The sequence below is a fragment of the Geotrypetes seraphini genome, chromosome 2 (assembly GCF_902459505.1).
Source record: "Geotrypetes seraphini chromosome 2, aGeoSer1.1, whole genome shotgun sequence".
NCBI lineage: Eukaryota > Metazoa > Chordata > Amphibia > Gymnophiona > Dermophiidae > Geotrypetes > Geotrypetes seraphini.
The window spans coordinates 502472828-502481665 of record NC_047085.1 but is presented as its reverse complement, the minus strand read 5'-3'; the positions used below and the strand labels follow the sequence as shown (position 1 = coordinate 502481665).

Below are 8838 nucleotides of genomic sequence, written 5' to 3'. Positions count from 1 at the left end.
CCAAAGAAACTGATAACAGTACGAAACACACTCAGTGAAAAAGCCATCAATGTCTGATCATCCAATTTCAAATTTAAGTTGTAACCCATTTCCACCCATCCCAGCCCCCCTCCCGATGCTAATTCACCGGACATCCCCATGCTGAACATGACGGACCTTGCAGCAGAGCCAACCCCTAATGTACTCCACAAAAAGAAGAGTCATATAAATCATTCCTACTCAACATAATCAACCCCTATCCCCCTACCCCATCCATTCCTCCATCAGTGTAGAGCTACCCATCTCCCACCAATCCACCTCTGTGGCAATTTGTGCATTATTATATAACAATGCTCCACCAACCCAATACCTATTTCTCCCATCACGTCTCCACGATCTGTGAGCCCAGTTCATTCAACAATTCTAGACCTCTGAGACTTAAACAAATTTCTGGTAAAAGAAAAGTTTTGCATGCTATCTTTATGGAATCTATACACTCTTCTTGAACAAAATGAATGGCTATACTCTCTAGACTTCAAAGAGGCCTACACTCATATCTCCATACACCATGCTCACAGGAAGTTTCTGCACTTGTGCGTGGCTCACTATTTTCAGTACAAAGTTCTATCATTGGCCTGGCTTCTTCTCCAAGAGTATTCACCAATTACCTAATGATCGTGGCAGCAACCCTGCACTTCATGGGTTTCAAGTATTTCATTCAACAAAAAAACTACGGCCTCTCGGGCTCAGGCTATTAACCTAAGGATTCCAGATCTCGAGGAACTGGATACGGCCCTTCCTGGAACCCTTTGCATCCAAAGCCTCCCATCCGACCAACTGATGAACATCCGCCCTTCAGCACCAGTAGGATGGGGGATCCATGGAGGTTCAACTCTTCAGGATACCGCTCTGGGCCAGTAAGCCCTGTTTGCTACACAAATGTCTCTTGCCTCTGGGCAAACCTGGATATACACTAATTGTTTGGGCATACCCGCAATATTAAGTCCCAATGTATGTCTGATATAACCTATGATCTCCGCAAATATCCTTGTATGTGTGTACTAGTCATTCCCTATTCATGATTCAAATCAGTTCACCGATTCACTTCAGGTGAATCGATTTACATTTTTTTAAAATCGGCTTCCCGATTCGGACCCTCCCCCTCGCCCCCTAAAGCAGGAGCGGCAGTGCTGCTGCATCTGCTTTAGAGGGCAGGAGGGAGGGTCAGTCGGGAAGTGCTGTCGGCTTCCCCCCTGGCCTCCCCAAAGGACATCACATCTCATCCAACCCCCCATAGGACTGCGCCCCCCCCCCCCCCCCGGGAAGGCCTCCGTGCTACTTCTGGCCTCCCCGCAGCATTTACCTTATAGCTGCAGCCTGCAGCGAAGATCACGGTTCCAGCGTCTGTACTATGTGCTTTCAGCTCTTTCCTCCGCCCCAATTCTGCCTCTGACGTCAGAGGAGAGGCAGGACCACAGCAGAGGAAAGAGCTGAAAGCACTTAGTACAGACGCTGGAACCGCGATCTTCGCTGCAGGCTGCAGCTATAAGGTAAACGCTGCAGGGAGGCCCGAGGGAACACGGAGGCCTTCCTGGGGGGGGCGCAGTCCTATGGGGGCAGTCCAGGGAGTGGGACAGGCCTTGGCGGGGTACAGGCCTTCAAGGGGGGACAGGCAGGCCTTTAAGGGGGAAAAGGCTTTCAAGAGGGGGGGGAACAGGCAGGACTTTAAGGGGGGGACAGGCCTTCAAGAGGGGGGGACAGGCAGGCCTTTAAGGGGGGGGGACAGGCCTTCAAGGATGAGGGGACAGGTCTTCAAGGTGGGCACAGGTCTTCAAAGGGGGGACAGGCCAGGGATGGTGGCATAGGCCTTCAGGGGGGACATGCGTACCTTCAGGGTAGGGAGGCCCTGGTGTAGAAGTACACGGAGGGAAGGAAGGGGGGTTCAAAGAGACGTGGATATGTCAGACTTTAGGAGGGAAGAAATAATGGGTCTAAAAATAGAGGAGAGGGAGAGAGATGATGGACAATGGGATTTAGGGAGGGAAGGAACAGAAAGGGAGAGAAGTTGGACACAAGGGATAGTGTGAAGGGGGGATAGAGATACTGGATAGGAGGGTAATTGGGAAAAGAAAGGGAGAGATGGTGGCCCCTGGGGTGGTGGGGAAGGAGGGAGAGATGCTGGATAAAAGGGTAGTTAAGAAAAGGTGAATGATGCCAGACCTCCAGGGGAGGGAAAGGAAACGGAAGGGGAGGACAGAGTTGGAAGATGGATGGCTAGCACTGAGAAAGAATAAAACAACAAATGGGCAGGAGACCCTGGAAAGCGAGTTATCATAAGACAACCAGAGCCTGGGACCAACACGATTTGAATAATGACCAAACAACAAAAGGTAGAAAAAATTATTTTATTTTCTGTTTTGTGATTACAATATGTCAGATTTTAGATGTTTATCCTGCCAGAGCTGGAGTTAGACTGCAAACGTGAGCTAGGATTTAACAGAGAGAGGAAAAGTCTTTTTTGTTTCTTTATTTTGTTTTCACCACAGCGCCAGTGTGGTTAGGAGAAGCCAAAGGGGGTGAAGAGGCTGTAAAATAAACCCACCAGGATGTTTGAAAAAAACACCCAATTGGGCAGGAAAATCGAATTGAATCAAAAAACTAATTCAGTAGGCTGAATCGAATCAAATCAAAATTTTTTTTCCTGAATCGGGCAGCACTAGTGTGTACACCACCAAAACATATGCACCAAAGTTCCAGCAGCCTTCCCATATTTAATACACACTTTGCTATCAATCCCCCCCACACACACACTATAGAATAACTGCTGTTGGGTGCAGTATGCCCGAGAGAGCACCCTAAAGTCACACTCTCGAAGGGACGCTGCTTTCGTTAGCTTGAGAATGTCCTTTATTTGTGTTTGCATGTCCCAGGTGTCCTGCAATTGCAGTTCCCTCACCCACCCTTTGCAATAAAAGTCCCACTGTTTGCTATTTCCTTATATATATATTAGAGCTTGAATTCTGCTCTCCCAGTCCCACCCTGAAAAACTCCCAGAGGCGAGCCCCCCCACGTGTGCACTTAAGGGAATCGGATCTAATGTTGCCCAGAAATGTTTTAGCTTGCAGTAGGCGAATGTGTTCCCCCCATTGCACTCCTGCTTTGCCTTACACGCTGTCTGGGTCAACTAAATCTCCCGCCTCAGTCAGACCACGTTCCAATTTAGTCAGCCCCTCTCTCTCCCAGCGCTCAAACACCCTGTTCTTGTTCCCAGGAGGGAATAGCGAGTGTACTCTCAATGGTATTAAGTCGGTGACATTCAGATGCCCCTCCATCTTCCTAATCAACCATCTCCACAACGCCACAGCTGATTGCAACACTAGACTATCTCTAAATCTCTGGGGCATCTGTAAAAGGGAGAAATAACTGTCTGGGGCATAATATAGACACAGGAGTGTACTGCTCTGTTTGTGCAAGCCAATTACATAAGTGTTTCAACAGACATGCATAATTATAATGCTGCATATTAGGCAGTCCCAACTCCCCATCAATTAAGACAGTCTCAATTTAGCTTTTGATACGCCCAACAAAATTGTGCCAGCTTTCTATTCAGCGTGGCCACATCTCTCTTCAGGAGCTTAAGGGGAAGAAGTATCTGCAGCAGATATAACCATTTTGGCATTATGAACATCTGATCCAGATTCACACGGCCAATTGGCGAGAGCGTCCGCCAGTGCTCTAACATTTGTCCAGTCTCCCACAGCAGCCGGATCACGTTCATTATATAAGGCCATCACATCTATAGTCATCTGTACTCCCAAGTATCTAAAGGAGGCCGATGCCCATCGTAAAGGGAAGTCTGCCCCCTCGACAAGTCCAAAACTCCACCTCACTCCGTTAGAGAAGGAGATGTATGGCTGAATCTACCGATTTTAGAACAGCCACCTCCAATACATAGAAATTTTAGGTAAACAGTCCTCTTCAAATCATATCAGAAGTAAAACAAACCAAATGTATAGGATAATTCATTCATTTATTTTTCTTCCATACAGCAGAGATACTAGCATGTCCCCGACGGGACCCGTTTCGCCCAAGTAGGGCTTTTTCAAGGGTTCACAGTGAGCGCTCTGCACAATACAAAAAGATTTTAGGTACAACATATCTAAATTAAAAAAATATATAAGTAAATCATTTTATCCAGTCTGTATCACATCCTACTCTACTGAGACTGTGTAAACAGTCATTCAGTTTCTTAACAAACCCTTATTCAATATACACCAGTTTTAATACAAAATCAATATTTACTAAAAATGGAGAGGTATTATTACTAAATGTTCCTGAGAATGCATAAATAAATATAATTCATACACATTAAACACTGATCATACATAAAATATACTAAAAAACACAATCCCTATAATTTAAATTTTAATAATTCATTGTGCACTTTAAACACTCTATATATTAATCATAAGAACATAAGAACTGCCATCTCCGGATCAGACCCATGGTCCATCTAGTCCGGCGATCCGCACCCGCGGAGGCCCTATCAGGTATATACCTGATGTAGTTTTAGTCACCCATAACCCTCTATGCCTCTCGTAAGGAGATGTGCATCTAATTTGCCTTTGAATCCTAACACAGTGGATTCCTTAATAATCTCCTTTGGGAGAGCATTCCAGGCGTCCACCACTCGCTGCGTGAAGCAGAACTTCCTGACATTTGTCCTGGACTTGTCCCCCCTTAGCTTCAAATCATGTCCTCTTGTCCGTGACACGTTGGACAATGTAAATAATTTATTTTCCTGCTCTATTTTATCGATGCCTTTCAGTATTTTGAACGTCTCGATCATGTCCCCTCGCAGCCTCCTCTTCTCAAGGGAGAACAGTCCCAGTTTCTTGAGTCGTTCCTCATATTCCAAGTTCTCCATACCTCTTATTAGCTTCGTTGCTCGTCTCTGAACCTTCTCCAGTAGTTTTATATCCTTCTTTAGGTTGGGAGACCAATGTTGGACACAGTATTCCAAGTGTGGTCTGACCATTGCTCTATAAAGCGGCATTATGACTTTCTTCGATCTACTCGTGATTCCTTTCTTTATCATTCCTAACATTCTGTTTGCTTTCTTTGCTGCTGCCGCACATTGTGCCGATGGCTTCAGGGTCCTATCTATCAGTACACCCAGGTCCTTTTCTTGTTCACTCTTACCCAGAGTTGCGCCTGACATTCTATACTCGTGTTCCTTATTCTTATTACCTAAATGCATTACTTTGCATTTCTCCACGTTGAACTTCATCTGCCATTGCTCTGCCCATTTCTCTAACTGATACAAGTCGCTCTGGACTTCCTCAATATCCTCCTGCGATCTGATTGCCCGGCATAGCTTTGTGTCGTCTGCAAACTTAATGATCTCACTGGATATTCCGTCTTCCAGGTCATTGATATAAATATTAAATAGGATCGGCCCAAGTACCGAGCCCTGGGGCACACCACTAGTCACCTCCTCCCAGTCTGAGTACTTCCCATTTATGCCCACTCTCTGCTTTCTGTTTTCCAGCCATTTGCCTATCCCCCTTTGTATATCTCCCTCAATTCCATGGCTTTGTAGTTTCCTGAGAAGTATTTCATGTAGAACTTTGTCGAACGCTTTCTGGAAGTCCAAATATATTATGTCCACCGGCATTCCACTATCAATTTGCTTGTTCACGGTCTCATAAAATTGAAGTAAATTCGTTAAACATGATTTCCCTTTCCTGAACCCATGTTGACTGGGTTTCAGCAAGTCGTGTGTATCCAAGTGCCGGACTATGCTATGCTTGATCAGTCCTTCGACCATCTTTCTAGGGACAGACGTTAGGCTCACAGGTCTGTAGTTGCCCGGTTCTCCTCTAGATCCTTTTTTGAAAATTGGCGTGACATTGGCTATCTTCCAGTCATCTGGTATCTGTCCAGTTCTGATTGTCAGATTGGCAAGTTTTTGCAATAACTCTCCGATTTCAACCTTCAATTCCTTTAAGACTCTCGGGTGAATTCCATCTGGTCCAGGGGATTTGTCACTTTTGAGTTTGTCGATCTGGTAGTATATCTGGTCCAACTCCACTTCAACTGTGGTGAGGCTGTCATCTATTACTCCACTAAACACTTTCACTGCTTCTGGTATTTTTGCGGTATCCTCCTCCGTAAAGACGGACGCAAAGAAGGAATTTAGTTTGTCTGCAATTTGTTTATCTTCCTTGATGTACCCTTTTCTTCCCTGATCGTCCAGGGGTCCCACCGCCTCTTTTGCGGGTTTTTTCCCTTTCACGTATCTAAAGAAGGGCTTGAAGTTTTTGGCCTCTTGCGCTATTTTTTCCTCATAGTCATCCCTCACCGCCTTGTGACATTTCTTCTGATCATCTTTATGTTTTTTCCATGCTTCGGTTGTTTTCATGTGTTTCCATTTTTTGAAAGAGTCCTTCTTTTCTTTTATGGCTTCCCTCACCTGTCTCAACTATACCATAAAAAATAATCCATTTTATATTTATCTATTCATGTAAATAATTAACTACCCTTTAAAAACTAATCAAATTCATCTATTATATGTCATATAAAGCTAATTAACAAAATCCATCTATTATACATTATCCAAAACTAATTAACTAAATTCAATCAATATTAGCTTAATGACTTACTCATATATTACCTCATCTAAGACTCATTAACTTAATTTACTTTATACTTATTCCTTAAAATCAAGAATATTAATAAAACTATTTAAGTTCATGCATCTTAAATTAAACTACTTCAACTAAACCTGATTAGTTTATTTTATAATTACTTAATTGCCTAAAGGATTACAGCTAAAGTTAATTAACTAGATTCTATTAATGTTAGCTTAATAGCCTGATTATATGTTGCTTGTCAAGGTTGATTTACCTCACTTGCATCTTCTTATACCTTTTGAGCAATCATTATTGTGAAGTCCGCCCTTCCCCATCTGTCTCTGCATTCCACATCCGAGGGAAATACCTCTGATTTAGACAAGTTGAGTCGTAACCCCACTTAATCCCTTTACCACTTCCAAAAGCGCAGGCAATGAGCGCTCTGGCTCTGAAAGGTATGCCAAGAGGTCATTCGCGTAGGCCAACAGCTTAAACTGTCCCTTCCCCATCGGTATAACCGCAATCGTCGGCATCAACTCCACATCTCTAATAAACGGGTCCGTTAGCGCAAACAAAAGAGGTGACGGGGGGGGGGCATCCCTGCCTTGTTCCCCTAAAGATCGAAAACGGCTGTAACTCCCGACCGTTGGCAATAACGTTCGCTCTTGGAGATGAATAGAGGGCTCGCAGTCCCGATAGGAACCTCCCGCCGAACCCATTCTCCTCCAACGGGAATACGTGGTGCAATGATTACAGTACCAAGAAAATTGACCCTGGTCCCTCCACAGAGAGTAATATTGAAGAAACAAATAAATCGTGGAGAGTCGATATCCAAGATGAAGACTTTATTCAAACAAATAATCCACATTTTTATGTGGATTATTTATTTGTTTGAATAAAGCCTTCATCTTGGACATCGACTCTCCACAATTTCTTTGTTTCTGCAATAGTTAGAGCAGGGGTAGGGAATTCCAGTCCTCGAGAGCCGTATTCCAGTTGGGTTTTCAGGATTTCTCCAATGAATATGCATTGAAAGCAGTGCATGCAAATAGATCTCATGCATATTCAATGGGGAAATCCTGAAAACCCGACTGGAATACGGCTCTCGAGGACCGGAGCTCCTTACCCCTAAGGCTCAGACTGGCTCAGGCACTTAAGGCCTCTCCTAGGGGGCATCTGGGCCTTAGGCACCCTGCCTGGTTCATCCTGGGATACAGAGGGAGGAGCATGCCTAAGGCCCCTTCCCTGGTCATTTAAATGCCAGAGTTGGAGAATGTACAAACACATGGAAAACCACGCAGTAAGCTGTTTTCAACATCAGGTTGGCAAATTTGGTCGGTTGCTAAACCAGTCAAACTAATTTAGCGACCATTGGTATGTGATTGGAACATTTAGTGTAACTAGCCCTCGGTTTTCAACTTAAAAGATAGAGGTCTATTATGAAAATATTTGTAAGGTTATCATCTAAATCTTCAACTTTTTCCTTGTAATGCCACTGTAGGCCTACCATATATAGCCACACCAGTTCCAATGCTATATCAGTACGCATTCAAACTTTTTTTTATTGAACGATTTGATAGAATATCATTTAATAGGGGCTGCATTTATAGTAGAAATGTAGCTCCCAGAAAGAGATTCTCCACTGTTTACAGAATTATATACGCCCTTTTGAATATAGCATTATACATGATCCTAGAACAGGGGTGTCAAAGTCCCTCCTTAAGGGCCGCAATCCAGTCGGGTTTTCAGAATTTTCCCAATGAATATGCATGAGATCTATTAGCATACAATGAAAGCAGTGCATGCAAATAGATCTCATGCATATTCATTGGGGAAATCCTGAAAACCCGACTGGATTGTGGCGCTCAAGGAGGGACTTGACACCTCTGTCCTAGAGGGAAGAAAAGGGAGAGAGGCTTAGCAATTGTATTAGGGCTGCACATTGATTTATCACAATTAAAATTTTTAATTGCATAAAACTTCCCCCCTTACATTTCCTTCTATACTTGTACAGTGGAAGTAAAATCTCAGAACCAATATGTTTTAATTACTAAAATGAAAATAAATAATTTCTCTTACTGGTCATTTTAGGTTGAAACAATTTTTATTGATGAGAATAACAAATAATACAATCGAAAGGTGGCCATGCACAGACCACAGAATATAGGATCATCAAGAGTTTTGTTAAACAAATTGGCTATAAAAAACACCAATCCCCAATCCC

General features: G+C 43.7%; 1 pseudogene; it reads left to right on the top strand.

Moving 5' to 3' along the window:
- LOC117354953 overlaps positions 1 to 8838 on the top strand; it is a 329542-nt pseudogene that overhangs the window by 41045 nt on the left and 279659 nt on the right.